Source organism: Acomys russatus, chromosome 4 (assembly GCF_903995435.1).
Source record: "Acomys russatus chromosome 4, mAcoRus1.1, whole genome shotgun sequence".
NCBI lineage: Eukaryota > Metazoa > Chordata > Mammalia > Rodentia > Muridae > Acomys > Acomys russatus.
The window spans coordinates 47063753-47070934 of record NC_067140.1 but is presented as its reverse complement, the minus strand read 5'-3'; the positions used below and the strand labels follow the sequence as shown (position 1 = coordinate 47070934).

General features: G+C 42.3%; 1 pseudogene; it reads right to left on the bottom strand.

Annotated features, from left to right (window-relative positions):
* Positions 1 to 1080: 1080 nt before the first annotated feature.
* Positions 1081 to 2876, bottom strand: LOC127188575 (vasculin-like protein 1; annotated as a pseudogene).
* Between the last annotated feature and the right edge of the window lie 4306 nt (positions 2877 to 7182).

Genomic DNA, 7182 nt, shown 5'->3' with positions numbered 1-7182 from the left:
CCTCAGTGGGCTTTCCTGACCACAGGACCAAGGCTGTAGAACTCCAGAGGACTGGCCTTCCCCCTCTGAAGTCTTGCTCTGCCCTGCCAAACAGGCTTGTCCACTGCCTCCAAGTCTCCAGCCTTCCACCTCCAAACACTCTGCATGGGTCAACTTTCCATGGGCAGACTATAAAAAGGAAAGCAGTCCCACTGTTTCCTTTAATGAGCAGCTTTTACAGGGTGCCAAATGCTCTTAAAGGAGGCCAGAAACGCATGTACATCTCCTGGGTTTCAGAAACCTCAGCCTAACCCAGAGACAGCAGGAGACAGAGAGATCCAGATCCAGTGCAATTAGTCTCCAGGAAATCAGCTTAATCCAGTCCGCCAGGAAAGGCATGGAATGCTTGAGCTGCCGTTCATGTTGATCCCAGGCTCTGCTAAGTCCTTGCAGAAACAGACCTCTGCAGGCAGTGGCTCTGGGCGTTGGGCAGGAGGTCTCTAACCTTTGACTAAGTAAGATACTGTCTGTTAAATGGAAAGACTTGTTCTGCTGGGTTTCTCAGAGGATCTAGCACAAAAACAAGAAGGAGAGTTTGAAAGCAGAGAAAACACAATGACGCCACTTACTAGAATTAGAAACTTTGAGAAACCACAGAAAACAGAAAGTGAAAGTGACCAGGACAAGAGATAGCCTGGAGCTAGGACAAAGCTCTCAGCACAAAGTGCCGGGAGAAGGAATCTGGGACCTCTGGGACCTGGTTTTCACAAGGAAGTCCTTTGTTCTTTGATTATGTCTTTGTCTCCCAACTTTTTCTCAGATCTTGCTCTGGCCTCTCTTCCGTAGCTCAGTCCTTGTGATATCCACTGAATGAACACCAATGAGACACCGAGTTGGGTGAGGTGGTCAACGGCCAGAAAGACCACTGGGTAATCCTGCATTTTTTAAAGCATTCTTCACACTATTTCACTATTTCACTATTTCTTGAAGTCCCCAGCACAAATGGCTTTCCTAAGGGTATTTTGTTGTCTGGCTGACTGACAGGCCATTTTAATGATTTTTTTTTTTTTTAAGGAAAAGAAGACTTTATATTCTCTAAAGACAAGGCTGAACTCAATGGGACATGTCAACTGTGAGCATTTGTAACTATTTTCGGGCGTCGTCATCTGACGTCTCACTGCTGCTCATCTCTGTGTCTGAGTCTGCGCACTCTGCATTCCAAGTGCTTCTCCAAGGAGAGAACAGGCTGGAACTCTGCCTCTGAAAGTAGCCGTTCTTCAGTCATAGGGGAGGGGAGGGAGGAATGGGAGGATACAAGGGATGGGATAACAATTTAGATGTAATATGAATAAATTAATAAAATATATTAATAAAAAAGTAGCCCTTCTTTCCAAACCCATTTCTTCGTAGCTGCTCTGTTTTCATGTGGAACTCCTTGAGCTTATCTTCTGTGAGTGGAAGGCACCTCTCATCATTTTCAGGATATTCCTGCCATCCCATTGCTTTTAATAACCTATGTTCTGCTTCCAGTGAGCGGGTCAGGACCTCCTCCCCTTCGTGCCATGGGTAGAGAAAGATCATTCTGAAGACAAGCTTGTTCTCCGTTTTCCTTTGGTTCAGGTGTGTGGCTGCCCTCCACCCCCTCCAGCTTGTCACAATCTCTACTTTCTGAGCAGTCTCCATTTCTTTCATCCTTCAGAGTCTTCAGGAACTCACTCTTCCTGTCCGTGGTTCTTCGGGTCAGTTTGGTCAGTCGAGAGGAGCTGATCTCAATCGGAGGGGTAGTCCTGGAGGGACTCTCTTTGAGAGAGTTCAGAACTGCACCAGCAGCTAGTACACTGGTTTAGTAACAGAAATTGGATTGGTAAAAGCAGACTCCCGGCTAGAGGAAAGGGATCCTGACTTGTGTTCCATTCTGTTAGCTTTCCATGCATTGGGCTTAGAGGGAGGTGGCGCAGGCTTAGGAACCAAGTTCTTGTAGACACTTGGGACCATAGTTGACACTTTGTTCCCATTTGCACGGTGAGATCCTGATGAGATGAATGCAGCAGAGAAGGCGACAGCAGAATCCTCTTTGGAAACTTTTTTGATGACTAGCATCTTGGAGGGTTGCTTGGCACTAGGTGGATTTTCCCACACTCCAGAAGGAGTCCCAACAGGTCTGCATGGCTGGTTCTGTTTGTCAGCTTCTGGATTCAAAGAGGAAAAGTCTTCCTCTTCAAACTGCAACTTTTCTACTTTATTCTCTTTTTTTCTTCCCTAATCTCTGTTGGTGGTTTTTCTTGAAAGGCACACAGCCTTTCCGGGAGTGGAAGCTGCCATTCCAGTGCCGATGGTTTCCTGTATTCCCTCCACTATGTTGGCTTATGCCATCATGACCTCGAGAGGACCCATGCCAACCAGATAGATTGCCTGTGGTTCCAACATATGCTCCCTTAGAGACACCAGAGTCCACGGAATCATGGCGGAGTAAGAAGGGTTGGTGCCAAGAATCTCCTGTAATCCGAAAAGGTCCATTGTTTAAAAAGCCATCAGAGGAATTATGCCGACGATGGCTTATTCCAAATCTACCTTCTCCACGGGACAGGTGCTCTCCGTGTTTGTCAAGGTGGCTGTAGATGACGCAGCTGACTGTGGCGTTGAGAAATTTAGCCAAGCAGGAACAAAGTCATGCTGCACCATTTAGGTTCAGTGTTTTTTCAGCAAGATGAGGCATCCAACCTCATGGCCAGGATCCTCAGAGTCACCTCTGTGGTCCTGTTTCCAAAGTTGCCAGCTGTATCTTCCACGAGGTTTTCTGGTAAAAAGGATGCTTAAGTAGCCTGGCCAGCAGCACGCCTTGTGATGACGCACAAAGAAGCCGAGCTCTGTGTAGCCCACCCTCTTAATCCTCTCAGTTGCTCATCCTGAATACCTAGTTGCTGACACTTTTCCACAGGGGAAAAGGGGGAAGGGAAGGGGGAAGGGGAACATAAAAAGTTATTTGTTATATTTTTTAAAACGGGGAGAAAGGGGGAAAAGCGAAAGTAATGCATGGGGCAACTTCCTTTTGTATAACATCCATTTTGTCAAGATGAAACCCAGACAAGTAAGCACACTAGAGCAGCAATTTCACTTGGTTTATTGTAACACAGTGGTTACTGTGTCTTTTTCCAATTGGGAGCCAATCTCACAATCTTTTGACACTAGTTTTAAAAGAATCTGTACAAAGGAAATAAAAGAAAAGGAGTAGAGGTCAGTCATGCCAGGCCATCCCAGTCCTGGGATATAGAGGGGCCTTTGCATAAGCAAAAGTTTTACCATGTTGGGGACAGTAAAAGATTTTAATAAAGGTTTTAGAGAGTGAGGAAGACTCATGGGATTTTGGGCTTTGGTGCATTAGCTACCTTTAATAGGAAAAAACTGAAAACATTTCTCATAAGAATAAATAAAATATTTTTGAGACATAGATTCATTAATTAGTCCAGACTGGCCTCAAAATCCAGATCCTCCTGCTTCATATTCCCCACTGCTGGGACTACAGACATGCCCAGGTATTTTAATGGTCATTCTTTATAAAGCATTGTATTGTACACTAGTCATGCTAAATGACTCCTCATTTGAGGCTACAAGGTGCTAAAACCAGGACGACAGTCTGGCATTTCTGCTTTATTCTGTAGCTCTCTCTCTCTCTCAAACATGCCAATCACTCATACATCTAAGAAGCCGGTGCCCACTACTTGTTGTGTAATTTTTCCTAGGGAGACATGAACAAATATCTACTCACCCTAGAGGAAACACCAACAACATTTAAAAAGAAAAAAAAAAAAAAACCTCATCTAAGTCAAACTTGGACAGCCAGTGATTGGCTGGAGTCACTTGCAGAGGTATGTGCATATTATAAGCAGCTGAAGTGAAGCCTCCTTCTGGGAACATTGAAAGGCATACATCCTTGAAGAGTGCTGGGGGGTCTCCTGTATCTCGTGAACTTACTCATGAACCCTCCTTCCCGTCAATGAAGGAATATCAATAGGTCGGATCTTGTGAGTATCTCTTGCATGTAGTCAGTGTTTCTCTGTCTTCAAGATAACAACAGCCCCTTCATGACCAGAGGACAAAGCTTACAACACTACCTTATCTCACACCCCTTCAAGGCTGAAGGCACAAAGACCCATTGTCCCAAAAGCATAGCCACCTTGAATTCTAGCTAGAACAAAGTGAAGTAAACAACCACGCAAATGAGGGTAATTATCTTTGATGGTGAGGCTACACCTTGCTGCAGGGTAATCATCTTGTGGGAATGAGATTACTCCCCTCTATCAACAAGGACTTATTGGTCAACCTTTTAGAAGCAAAACTGAGATAGTGAGCCATCAGACCACACTTTGACCAAGACTCTAGACCATATCTGTCCCCAATTCTTTCTCTCTTTAAACCTAAAGCTTACATTAGACACTTAGTGATGGACTTGCAGGTCTGTTTATCTTTCTGGTGTCAGAATTAATTGCATAACAATAAATACATTCTATTTAGCCATTTTAGTAACGTTAATCTAGTCTACCTTGGTAAGCTGGCCAGGCAAATGCTTATTTTCTTTCCAATCCTGATTATCAATATTAATTCGTACCACAGAGCACACATTAACTATATGCATATATTTATATGCATATATATGTTTTACAAAATGAATGTAAGTTAAAGAGGCTACAGCAGAATACAAGAGCTTTGGAGATGGGCTGAGGCGATATTAAGATAATAAACTACACCGGTGTGCTGGGAGCATGGTTCTGCTGGAGCTGCTGGAGTTGGAGTTTGGGCTGTAGAGTAAAGCTGAGAGATAAAAAGCAAAACTATATTCCAAGAGCAGAAAAATGACTCCAGATCAGGAAATGGAAGTCAGGTCAAGATAAATGGTCAAGATGGATGAAGCACACAGTCTACTTGGCATTGTTTAACAAGGCACAGAACCAAGCCCATGGTGCAGGGATGGTCAGAGAGTCCATTGTTTATTGGTTCTTGATACATATACAGAGATTTCAGATGACATATTTGTGGGAGGCATGCCTTTCACAGTGTGAGGCATCCATGTATTCCTGGTGAAAGAGTGATACCCATTTTTTGGTTTGGCATGTCCAATAAGACTTTGGGTCAGGTTCACTGATATAATTTTAACACATTTATTTTATTTGTTATTACTGTGTCCCTACAGTCTTATCTCAAGAAGTTCATATGGTGACTGCCTGTAATAATTCATGTATCAGTATATGCAGGATGAATAGTGCCTGACAGTATGGTATGGTTTCTCGTCTACTGTGACCGTTCTTCTCCTTCAAACTAGAATTAAAAGTTCCTTGAAACATGGAGCTGTTTGGGGGCAAGGCAAAGCCTGCCAAACCACTACTTTGTACAATTTAGAGAAACTTAGAATAGGACACTGCCTGACCCCAGCAAGGGCACTGGATACATTTATCCATTCCTTTTGTTTGTTTGTTTGTTTGGTTTTGGTTTTGTTTTTAATGACATAATTCTATATGACACGTGTACTGAAGTACTGGAGTTGAATCACACTGATGAAGCTTGCCTTCTCTGCCTGTCACCTTTACTCATCGTTGAACTGGTGTAGTGGCAGGCGTGGGCAAGCCTAGTCCTTGAGGACTCCTAGTCTAAGACCTTTGGCTGAAAACTCCCTCCACAGGATCAGTGAGATGGTTTGTTGAACTGTCTGGTGTGGTCCCACAAATGTTTGCTTCTGGTCATCAATTAACAGAGATGATGGAGGAGGTGGCCACTCTGATATTGGAAATGCCTGATTGTAGAGCTCCTGTAGTTAAGGAAAATGAAAAGGGAACTGATTACACCGTTCCTTAAGACAAAGAGAAACAAATTATAAAAATCTCTGTTGCTCTTCGCCTAAGAAGTGAGCACATCACTGAGATGTGAAGGATGTTTCTGGTTACAATCATCCTGCATGTGCTGATGCAGGTGTCCTGGCCACAATCAGCTTATGTGTGCTAATGCAGGCATCCTTACACACTGACAAAGCCTGGTGGGCTATTGAAATAAGTGAGCATGGTGAGATGGATTGGGTTTGTATTGATGACCTTTCCAAATCCTTAACAAATTATGGAAGGCTTGCTTAGCATGTTTGCCATGCTTCCTAGTTTACTATGGTTCCAAGTGTTCTTTGTGGGAGATTAAATAGATAACATATACTCTTTTTTTTTCAATTTGGATTTAATAAATTCTTTTTTTTTTTTTTTACCCTTGGTGTGCTGCTTTTACAGAAATATTATTCTCCGAACCTCTGACCAGTCTTCTGATACAGCTCCCTTACATGTCCTACCTGAACCAGCTGTCTTATAACAGACCTGAGTGGCTTGTGGCACACACACATCCCCATTTTATCTTTATCTGTGGTCCATCATGTTGCTTTCAGTTTGAAAAATAAGACCCCTGTTAAGCTGTAGAAACCAGAAAGAATGTATTTCCTTCAAAACAAGTTTCAAATGAGTCTGCCCAGATAGACTAGATAAATCCAACTTAATCACTGGCATTGTTTCCTTGTCTCTCCTCACAGCACAGTTGGGTTTTTGAAGGGGTGTTAATGTGAAACTGAGGTAATCCAGTTTCACTTTTTTCACCCTACCTTTAATAAAAAGCCCTACCTTCAAAAGCAAGAATGAGAATTGTTACATTAACCACGGGATTTCACATCTTTCCAAGAAATGAGGAAAATAAAAATAGTCCTTTTTCTAGACTTAAAGCTTGAAGACATCTATAGGTAGTAGCTAGGTAGGTAGATAGATAGATAGATAGATAGATAGATAGATAGATAGATAGATGTGAATAGCAAGCATTCTTTGAGAAAAAACAAAATTCCATATTTCATGGCATGATTGGCATGACATTGATTGTTGTCATTTCATTGTCTAAAGCCACTTATGAGAGATTAGTTTCTTCAGACACAAATCTAGACAACATTCCATCATCACTACAGTGTTCATCATGTTTTTACTTGCTATTAATCTTACCAATTTTTTCTTTCCCTTGAAGCTTTCTGGGACATCTTAATTTACAGAATAATGTAAAACATAGATTACAAATAGATCCTGGTTTTTGACTCACAGCTCTGTTACCTAAACTTCATTAGCCTACATGATACATTTCTTTTAATGTTTACATGAGAAACTGTATTCATAATAGTACCTAGCTTTTGTTATATGC